This window comes from Mizuhopecten yessoensis, unplaced genomic scaffold (genome assembly GCF_002113885.1).
Source record: "Mizuhopecten yessoensis strain PY_sf001 unplaced genomic scaffold, ASM211388v2 scaffold716345, whole genome shotgun sequence".
NCBI lineage: Eukaryota > Metazoa > Mollusca > Bivalvia > Pectinida > Pectinidae > Mizuhopecten > Mizuhopecten yessoensis.
Genome location: NW_018480070.1, coordinates 707,738 through 720,184, shown reverse-complemented (window position 1 = coordinate 720,184; position 12,447 = coordinate 707,738).

The following is a 12,447-nucleotide window of genomic DNA, read 5'->3' as shown; positions in this document are numbered from 1 at the left end:
CTTTTTACAATACATTATATACATCCACAGTAAGATAAAACATATTTCTATAAATAAAACACACATACAATCATAGATTATATGCATATCTATGTTTTTGAAACCTCTTAAATGTTAATTTTCTTTTGTTTTGATGTCTCAAAGTACCTGTAGTTGTTGTTGTTGTTTGTTTGTTTTTGTTTTAGATTTCTCCACTTTTCTTAATTGTTTCGTTCCATTGTATCAGTGTCTACGTAGATCTTGTTATTTTCTGTTGTTTTCATGTTATCTCAATTTATCCGTCCTCTGATGTGTCCATAATTCCTACCGTCTTTCTTTAAATATATATATATATATATCCTCAACTCCTGTTTTTTTTTCTCTCCTTTTGTTCGCGCGGTTTCTCAATTCTTGTTGTTTTCTTTCGTTTTGTTTTAATTATACTCAACAACATATCTTACATCACCTTCTACACGGGAGCGACGCCAGACCAAAATAAACAGAATTTGACATATATTTACATTAACACCGACACGTGCCAGAAAAGTTCTTCTCTCTTTCTATTCTGGACCGGAACAGCTTCCCAGCAAAGGCCGTCGAACAGTAAACATCACCTGCGTGAGACAGTTTTAGCTACTTTGATCATTCATACCAACTCCAGGGAATTCACGCCAAGGAGTTGATGCTGTTTGGTGACCATTTGGATATTCAAAAATGTTCTGATGATTGTAGAAATTATGATATATTCTCCAAAATATGAATAAGCTATCCTCACACACAGTTATCGGAATAGTAGTGTTGGTTTATCTTTGATACATATTCTAATTACATAAATGTCTATGATGTTCTTATGCTTGATACAAGCATTGTCTATTTAAATATATATATCGGATTATTCTTTATATATATAGTTATACTTTGATCTTTGCTTTTCATAATAGCATTTAATATTTTAAATTAATTTCATAAAATAGTTGGAATTATAATTTTCAATTAACATTGTTTTACCTGTTCCAAATTAGTTAACATTGAGGATATGTAGAATGTATGTTTGTATATTAAACAAACCAAAGGGAAATCACTCTAGCATGTTAAGAAGGATATTGCACAACACGTGTACCATATATTCATCATTATAGATTTGTGTAAGAATTGTCGGAGTGAGCCGTAGCGTGGTGGGAACTCATCAGCTGAGACCAAAGCATTTGATCTACGCCTGTCGGGAGGACTTCGGTCTGAACGGCAGGAGTACCACTTCGCCAACTCGATACTCACTCTTTTTTCTTTTAATTGTGAAAAAAATATTATTCAGGTAACGATATTATGTCTTCATACATTTGAATATTTGGTATAGCTATTTTACTCTTTTTACAATATATATTATATACATGCACAGTAAGATAAAATATAGTTTCTATAAATAAAACATTCATGCAGTTATTGATAGTTGTTTAACGATACAATATCTGCAATGCATATTTCTGTTTTTGATACTTCTATAATGTTACCAATTTTCTTTTATTTTGATGTCTCCAAGTACCCGGTGTTGTTATTGTTTTTGTTTTTGTTTTAGATTTCTACTCTTTTCTTAATTGTTTCGTTCTTTTGAATCAGTGTCTACTTAGTTCTTGTTGTTTTTTGTTGTTTTCATGTTACCTCAGGTCATAATTGTTTTTCGATGTTTACTAAATTAATCTGTTACTTGTCGTTTTCTTTCCCGCACTAAATCCACGTCAAAGAGTCGAATCCTTCAAGTTGATATGTTTTGGTTGCCTTTGAAGCATTCCAATAAATTTAAATGTTCAGTTGGAGAATAAATAATAGTTTCGTTAAGATGTGTAAAATGTATTCTCCTTCTATAACAGTTATGGGTAGTAGGATCGTGTTTTGTAATGCATGTTCCAATTTTAAAATGTTATGATATTCTTATACTTGACACAGGTCTTAAATATTGTATATCAACTCAATTTATTTTGCTCAAAATATCCTTATGATATATAGAAATATTGTGCATAGTGCACTGTATGTTTGTATTTAAGAAACTGAAGGGAAATAACTCTTGTAAAATAAAAAGGATATTGCACAACACATGTACCATATATTTATCATTATATATTTGTGTACGAGAGGTCGGGGTGAGCCGTAGCGTATTGGAAAGACCTTCAACTGAGACTAAAGCACTTGATCTACACCTGGCGGACGGATTTCGGTCTGAACGTCAGGGGTACCACTACGCCAACTCGATACTCATTCTTTTATATAAATTGTAAAATGACATTATTGATATACACAATGGCTACTTGTTTTTTGTGGAGAACCTCAAAAAAATAACATATAGCCATTTCTTTTACGCTTTAAATTTCCTCTGCTTAGGGATCTCCCTCTTGCAACACTTTCTTTTCAGCGATATATTTCCCATGGCATTCGCCTTCATTTCTGACCTTATAATACTTGTTGCGAGAACGTTAAATCATAAACAAACAAGCAATGTTGATTTCTTTCCTTTTGTTTTGATGCCTCCATTTAGATTGTCTTCTATTAGTGTGATGTATTCTCAATACTTGCTTGTATCTTTCCTTTAATTAATATTTTTTAGTGATTCCACATATTTTGTTCATTATATCCGTCTTCTGATGTGTCCATAATTCCTACCGTCTTTCTTTAAATATATATATATATATATATCCTCAATTCCTGTTTTTTTTTCTCCTTTTGTTCGCGCGGTTTCTCAATTCTTGTTGTTTTCTTTCGTTTTGTTTTAATTATACTCAACAACATAGCTTACATCACCTTCTACACGGGAGCGACGCCAGACCAAAATAAACAGAATTTGACATATATTTACATTAACACCGACACGTGCCAGAAAAGTTCTTCTCTCTTTCTATTCTGGACCGGAACAGCTTCCCAGCAAAGGCCGTCGAACAGTAAACATCACCTGCGTGAGACAGTTTTAGCTACTTTGATCATTCATACCAACTCCAGGGAATTCACGCCAAGGAGTTGATGCTGTTTGGTGACCATTTGGATATTCAAAAATGTTCTGATGATTGTAGAAATTATGATATATTCTCCAAAATATGAATAAGCTTTCCTCACACACAGTTATCGGAATAGTAGTGTTGGTTTATCTTTGATACATATTCTAATTACATAAATGTCTATGATGTTCTTATGCTTGATACAAGCATTGTCTATTTAAATATATATATCGGATTATTCTTTATATATATAGTTATACTTTGATCTTTGCTTTTCATAATAGCATTTAATATTTTAAATTAATTTCATAAAATAGTTGGAATTATAATTTTCAATTAACATTGTTTTACCTGTTCCAAATTAGTTAACATTGAGGATATGTAGAATGTATGTTTGTATATTAAACAAACCAAAGGGAAATCACTCTAGCATGTTAAGAAGGATATTGCACAACACGTGTACCATATATTCATCATTATAGATTTGTGTAAGAATTGTCGGAGTGAGCCGTAGCGTGGTGGGAACTCATCAGCTGAGACCAAAGCATTTGATCTACGCCTGTCGGGAGGACTTCGGTCTGAACGGCAGGAGTACCACTTCGCCAACTCGATACTCACTCTTTTTTCTTTTAATTGTGAAAAAAATATTATTCAGGTAACGATATTATGTCTTCATACATTTGAATATTTGGTATAGCTATTTTACTCTTTTTACAATATATATTATATACATGCACAGTAAGATAAAATATAGTTTCTATAAATAAAACATTCATGCAGTTATTGATAGTTGTTTAACGATACAATATCTGCAATGCATATTTCTGTTTTTGATACTTCTATAATGTTACCAATTTTCTTTTATTTTGATGTCTCCAAGTACCCGGTGTTGTTATTGTTTTTGTTTTTGTTTTAGATTTCTACTCTTTTCTTAATTGTTTCGTTCTTTTGAATCAGTGTCTACTTAGTTCTTGTTGTTTTTTGTTGTTTTCATGTTACCTCACGTCATAATTGTTTTACGATGTTTACTAAATTAATCTGTTACTTGTCGTTTTCTTTCCCGCACTAAATCCACGTCAAAGAGTCGAATCCTTCAAGTTGATATGTTTTGGTTGCCTTTGAAGCATTCCAATAAATTTAAATGTTCAGTTTGAGAATAAATAATAGTTTCGTTAAGATGTGTAAAATGTATTCTCCTTCTATAACAGTTATGTGTAGTAGGATCGTGTTTTGTAATGCATATTCCAATTTTAAAATGTTATGATATTCTTATACTTGACACAGGTCTTAAATATTGTATATCAACTCGATTTATTTTGCTCAAAATATCCTTATAATATATAGAAATATTGAGCATAGTGCGCTGTATGTTTGTATTTAAGAAACTGAAGGGAAATAACTCTTGTTAAATTAAAAAGGATATTGCACAACACATGTACCATATATTTATCATTATATATTTGTGTACGAGAGGTCGGGGTGAGCCGTAGCGTATTGGAAAGACCTTCAACTGAGACTAAAGCACTTGATCTACACCTGGCGGACGGATTTCGGTCTGACCGTCAGGGGTACCATTACGCCAACTCGATACTCATTCTTTTATATAAATTGTAAAATGACATTATTGATATACACAATGGCTACTTGTTTTTTGTGGAGAAACTCAAAAAAATAACAAATAGCCATTTCTTTTACGCTTTAAATGTCTTCTGCTTAGGGATCTCCCCTTTGCAACACTTTCTTTTCAGCGATATGTTTTCCATGGCATTCGACTTCATTTCTGACCTATAATACTTGTTGCGAGAACGTTAAATCATAAACAAACAAAAAAATGTTGATTTCTTTCCTTTTGTTTTGATACCTCCACTTAGATTGTCTTCTATTAGTGTGATGTATTCTCAATACTTGCTTGTATTTTTCCTTTAATTAATATTTTTTAGTGATTCCACATATTTTGTTCATTATGTCCATCTTCTGATGTGTCCATAATTCCTACCGTCTTTCTTTAAATATATATATATATATATATATCCTCAACTCCTGTTTTTTTTTCTCCTTTTGTTCGCGCGGTTTCTCAATTCTTGTTGTTTTCTTTCGTTTTGTTTTAATTATACTCAACAACATATCTTACATCACCTTCTACACGGGAGCGACGCCAGACCAAAATAAACAGAATTTGACATATATTTACATTAACACCGACACGTGCCAGAAAAGTTCTTCTCTCTTTCTATTCTGGACCGGAACAGCTTCCCAGCAAAGGCCGTCGAACAGTAAACATCACCTGCGTGAGACAGTTTTAGCTACTTTGATCATTCATACCAACTCCAGGGAATTCACGCCAAGGAGTTGATGCTGTTTGGTGACCATTTGGATATTCAAAAATGTTCTGATGATTGTAGAAATTATGATATATTCTCCAAAATATGAATAAGCTATCCTCACACACAGTTATCGGAATAGTAGTGTTGGTTTATCTTTGATACATATTCTAATTACATAAATATCTATGATGTTCTTATGCTTGATACAAGCATTGTCTATTTAAATATATATATCGGATTATTCTTTATATATATAGTTATACTTTGATCTTTGCTTTTCATAATAGCATTTAATATTTTAAATTAATTTCATAAAATAGTTGGAATTATAATTTTCAATTAACATTGTTTTACCTGTTCCAAATTAGTTAACATTGAGGATATGTAGAATGTATGTTTGTATATTAAACAAACCAAAGGGAAATCACTCTAGCATGTTAAGAAGGATATTGCACAACACGTGTACCATATATTCATCATTATAGATTTGTGTAAGAATTGTCGGAGTGAGCCGTAGCGTGGTGGGAACTCATCAGCTGAGACCAAAGCATTTGATCTACGCCTGTCGGGAGGACTTCGGTCTGAACGGCAGGAGTACCACTTCGCCAACTCGATACTCACTCTTTTTTCTTTTAATTGTGAAAAAAATATTATTCAGGTAACGATATTATGTCTTCATACATTTGAATATTTGGTATAGCTATTTTACTCTTTTTACAATATATATTATATACATGCACAGTAAGATAAAATATAGTTTCTATAAATAAAACATTCATGCAGTTATTGATAGTTGTTTAACGATACAATACCTGCAATGCATATTTCTGTTTTTGATACTTCTATAATGTTACCAATTTTCTTTTATTTTGATGTCTCCAAGTATCCGGTGTTGTTATTGTTTTTGTTTTTGTTTTAGATTTCTACTCTTTTCTTAATTGTTTCGTTCTTTTGAATCAGTGTCTACTTAGTTCTTGTTTTTTTTTTGTTTTTTTCATGTTACCTCAGGTCATAATTGTTTTTCGATGTTTACTAAATTAATCTGTTACTTGTCGTTTTCTTTCCCGCACTAAATCCACGTCAAAGAGTCGAATCCTTCAAGTTGATATGTTTTGGTTGCCTTTGAAGCATTCCAATAAATTTAAATGTTCAGTTTGAGAATAAATAATAGTTTCGTTAAGATGTGTAAAATGTATTCTCCTTCTATAACAGTTATGGGTAGTAGGATCGTGTTTTGTAATGCATATTCCAATTTTAAAATGTTATGATATTCTTATACTTGACACAGGTCTTAAATATTGTATATCAACTCAATTTATTTTGCTCAAAATATCCTTATAATATATAGAAATATTGTGCATAGTGCACTGTATGTTTGTATTTAAGAAACTGAAGGGAAATAACTCTTGTAAAATAAAAAGGATATTGCACAACACATGTACCATATATTTATCATTATATATTTGTGTACGAGAGGTCGGGGTGAGCCGTAGCGTATTGGAAAGACCTTCAACTGAGACTAAAGCACTTGATCTACACCTGGCGGACGGATTTCGGTCTGAACGTCAGGGGTACCACTACGCCAACTCGATACTCATTCTTTTATATAAATTGTAAAATGACATTATTGATATACACAATGGCTACTTGTTTTTTGTGGAGAAACTCAAAAAAATAACATATAGCCATTTCTTTTACGCTTTAAATGTCTTCTGCTTAGGGATCTCCCTCTTGCAACACTTTCTTTTCAGCGATATGTTTTCCATGGCATTCGACTTCATTTCTGACCTTATAATACTTGTTGCGAGAACGTTAAATCATAAACAAACAAACAATGTTGATTTCTTTCCGTTTGTTTTGATGCCTCCACTTAGATTGTCTTCTATTAGTGTGATGTATTCTCAATACTTGCTTGTATCTTTCCTTTAATTAATATTTTTTAGTGATTCCACATATTTTGTTCATTATATCCGTCTTCTGATGTGTCCATAATTCCTACCGTCTTTCTTTAAATATATATATATATATATATCCTCAATTCCTGGGTTTTTTTCTCCTTTTGTTCGCGCGGTTTCTCAATTCTTGTTGTTTTCTTTCGTTTTGTTTTAATTATACTCAACAACATAGCTTACATCACCTTCTACACGGGAGCGACGCCAGACCAAAATAAACAGAATTTGACATATATTTACATTAACACCGACACGTGCCAGAAAAGTTCTTCTCTCTTTCTATTCTGGACCGGAACAGCTTCCCAGCAAAGGCCGTCGAACAGTAAACATCACCTGCGTGAGACAGGTTTAGCTACTTTGATCATTCATACCAACTCCAGGGAATTCACGCCAAGGAGTTGATGCTGTTTGGTGACCATTTGGATATTCAAAAATGTTCTGATGATTGTAGAAATTATGATATATTCTCCAAAATATGAATAAGCTTTCCTCACACACAGTTATCGGAATAGTAGTGTTGGTTTATCTTTGATACATATTCTAATTACATAAATGTCTATGATGTTCTTATGCTTGATACAAGCATTGTCTATTTAAATATATATATCGGATTATTCTTTATATATATAGTTATACTTTGATCTTTGCTTTTCATAATAGCATTTAATATTTTAAATTAATTTCATAAAATAGTTGGAATTATAATTTTCAATTAACATTGTTTTACCTGTTCCAAATTAGTTAACATTGAGGATATGTAGAATGTATGTTTGTATATTAAACAAACCAAAGGGAAATCACTCTAGCATGTTAAGAAGGATATTGCACAACACGTGTACCATATATTCATCATTATAGATTTGTGTAAGAATTGTCGGAGTGAGCCGTAGCGTGGTGGGAACTCATCAGCTGAGACCAAAGCATTTGATCTACGCCTGTCGGGAGGACTTCGGTCTGAACGGCAGGAGTACCACTTCGCCAACTCGATACTCACTCTTTTTTCTTTTAATTGTGAAAAAAATATTATTCAGGTAACGATATTATGTCTTCATACATTTGAATATTTGGTATAGCTATTTTACTCTTTTTACAATATATATTATATACATGCACAGTAAGATAAAATATAGTTTCTATAAATAAAACATTCATGCAGTTATTGATAGTTGTTTAACGATACAATATCTGCAATGCATATTTCTGTTTTTGATACTTCTATAATGTTACCAATTTTCTTTTATTTTGATGTCTCCAAGTACCCGGTGTTGTTATTGTTTTTGTTTTTGTTTTAGATTTCTACTCTTTTCTTAATTGTTTCGTTCTTTTGAATCAGTGTCTACTTAGTTCTTGTTGTTTTTTGTTGTTTTCATGTTACCTCAGGTCATAATTGTTTTTCGATGTTTACTAAATTAATCTGTTACTTGTCGTTTTCTTTCCCGCACTAAATCCACGTCAAAGAGTCGAATCCTTCAAGTTGATATGTTTTGGTTGCCTTTGAAGCATTCCAATAAATTTAAATGTTCAGTTGGAGAATAAATAATAGTTTCGTTAAGATGTGTAAAATGTATTCTCCTTCTATAACAGTTATGGGTAGTAGGATCGTGTTTTGTAATGCATGTTCCAATTTTAAAATGTTATGATATTCTTATACTTGACACAGGTCTTAAATATTGTATATCAACTCAATTTATTTTGCTCAAAATATCCTTATAATATATAGAAATATTGTGCATAGTGCACTGTATGTTTGTATTTAAGAAACTGAAGGGAAATAACTCTTGTAAAATAAAAAGGATATTGCACAACACATGTACCATATATTTATCATTATATATTTGTGTACGAGAGGTCGGGGTGAGCCGTAGCGTATTGGAAAAACCTTCAACTGAGACTAAAGCACTTGATCTACACCTGGCGGACGGATTTCGGTCTGAACGTCAGGGGTACCACTACGCCAACTCGATACTCATTCTTTTTATTTAAATTGTCAAATGACATTATTGATATACACAATGGCTACTTGTTGTTTGTGGAGAACCTCAAAAAAATAACATATAACCATTTCTTTTACGCTTTAAATGTCTTCTGCTTAGGGATCTCCCTCTTGCAACACTTCGGATCTCTTTCTTTCTTCCTCGTATACCTACACTTTCTTTTCAGCGATATATTTTCCATGGCGTTCGCCTTCATTCCTGACCTTATAATACTTGTTGCGAGAACGTTAAATCATAAACAAACAAACAATGTTGATTTCTTTCCTTTTGTTTTGATGCCTCCACTTAGATTGTCTTCTATTAGTGTGATGTATTCTCAATACTTGCATGTATCTTTCCTTTAATTAATATTTTTTAGTGATTCCACATATTTTGTTCATTATATCCGTCTTCTGATGTGTCCATAATTCCTACCGTCTTTCTTTAAATATATATATATATATATATATATCCTCAACTCCTGGTTTTTTTTCTCCTTTTGTTCGCGCGGTTTCTCAATTCTTGTTGTTTTCTTTCGTTTTGTTTTAATTATACTCAGCAACATAGCTTACATCACCTTCTACACGGGAGCGACGCCAGACCAAAATAAACAGAATTTGACATATATTTACATTAACACCGACACGTGCCAGAAAAGTTCTTCTCTCTTTTTATGAATAAGCTATCCTCACTCACAGTTATCGGAATAGTAGTGTTGGTTTATCTTTGATACATATTCTAATTACATAAATGTCTATGATGTTCTTATGCTTGATACAAGCATTGTATATTTAAGTATATATATCGGATTATTCTTGATATATAGTTATACTTTGATCTTTGCTTTTCATAATAGCATTTAATATTTTAAGTTAATTTCATCAAATAGTTTTCATTTAACATTGTTTTACCTGTTCCTAATCAGTTAACATTGAGGATATGTAGAATGTATATGTTTGTATATTAAACAAACCAAAGGGAATCACTCTAGCATGTTAAGCAGGACATTGCACAACACGTGAACAATATATTGATCATTATAGATTTGTGTAAGAATTGTCGGAGTGAGCCGCAGCGTGGTGGAAACTCACATCAACATCATTCTCTTCATTTTTATTGTAAAACAACATTATTCAGATAACGATATTATGTCTTCATACATTTGAATATTTGGTATATATTCTTGCGGTAGAAATGAAAATAATATTTTTGTGTGGAAGACAGATATGTTCTGTAAATCACTCGAGAACTTCAAGGCCGGTAAACAAGGTGGGGACCAAATAACTTTATATTTAAGAAAGCATTATATGATTGATAACAAAAAAAAGTATCGGAACAGAGTATGGATGTTCATGAATATTCTGTAGACATGTCTGGTCAATAAACAATCTCAACACAAGTTTAAACTATGGTAAAACCACAGAGTCCAACAAAGACACAACAAAACCATTTCATAATTCCTTTGAATGTTTATTTATTATTGATATGCTGAGTTTATGATGAAGTAGGTTTACCACATCTGTCTCACGTACACCAGATATACTGGACAACCCGATGCTAACTGGTGGATTGGGGCCTGTAGAAGTTAAATCCATGTTACACCAGCACAATAAACCGATTGATACGGTATGCATAATAGATATCATGAAACACTACGGATCTGTTCAGACAATCTAATAACAGCACATATAACGCCCTTATAGAATTCATTTAGTATCTGGATGATTTTCATCCCAAACAATTGTTCTCTATAGAGGCATCGGATACGTGCTTCTGGAACAAATACACGGTCATAAACCATTTCTTTATTTACTGGCTTTTAACGTGCATATAAACGTGGTCATTCACGTACATCACAGCTATAAAAAATCAACCATTTCGTCATCTACACTTAAGAGAAGGGTTTATAAAACAAAATGTTGGATAGAAAGCTACAAAATTTTTGCTTAAGTTTAAACGTGCTTCGTACACGGAAATGCCTTCTACCTTTACTGTAGTGCAAAATGAACCAGGCAGATTTTTTTAGATTTTTTTTTAGATACATAATTGTAAAGGTAAAAAAGATATTTTGAGGACACCGCAAAATGTGTGCACACCTAGCTATACAGGTTCATGAAAGACCAGCTGTATTCCATTGCGTGTTTATCGTAAGAGGCGACTAATGAGGGCCCTCTACAGAATCGAGGGTTTTCTTTCGTGTTTTCTATTTAGCCAGGGACATTGAAGAAACTTAAATATCTGCTGTCTTTATTGCAACACTATGGATTTTTTTCTTTCTTTTTCGTGAAATATGTTTTTTTATCGTATCTGCTATGTCTCCCTAGATATCCGTCCTTATATGCCTGAACCGGATCAAATTGGGATAAGAAGCCACAAAAAAATATCCATAGACAACTGGTCCTATCATATACCAGTACAGCATCTTTCGCAATTGTGTGTTGTAAGCATGTGTTGCGTTTCCACATCTGACATCATTCGTTGCGATCCCGCTTCCGACACCAAGCCTTCTTTCTCTGACACCAATTTGTTATAAATGTTTTCGTTTTTTGTTCAGTCTTATCTTAGTCCAGTTGTTCACGCTGTCTAATCATAAGCAAACTTCTTGTAAATATGTCGCTGAAATCACAACAAACAAGTCCTCGTTAAGATAACTAGTGTTTTATTTTAAAAAAATCAGTACTTGCCATACAGGCGTTCCAAAAAAATCAAGATGAACCCATAACTAATAGAAGTGTACAGGAATAAAAAGTCAACTTTTTTTTACGAATAGGAAACAAATAAAGTTGACGCACTTAGTAATGAAATAAGCTAGAGTATATCGCCAGTACTTGGAGAGAGAAAAACAAAGTAGAATGAAATTACTTTTAATGAAACCCAAACGTGTATCTCACATAAAAATAAAATATAATAACTTAAGTCTGCACTACTTAAAACATTGTTAAATTCAACGATCCCCTATATTATGAAATGTAAAAACAATAGTCTGTTGGACTTCTCACAAATCCACAGAATGCTCTCCTTGACTCGTCACTAATATTTCCTTTACAAAACTCTCAAAAACCTCAGTCGGGACACAGATGTCTTTCTCAAGTCCCAAAAGGACGTTTTTTAATGGGACAGAGAACGATCTTTATCAATGTAATTGCATCATATACTAAATTTACCCAATGTCATCCGTGACATACTAAATCAATTACATCATATGCTAAATATAACTAATGACAACATAAGCTAAATA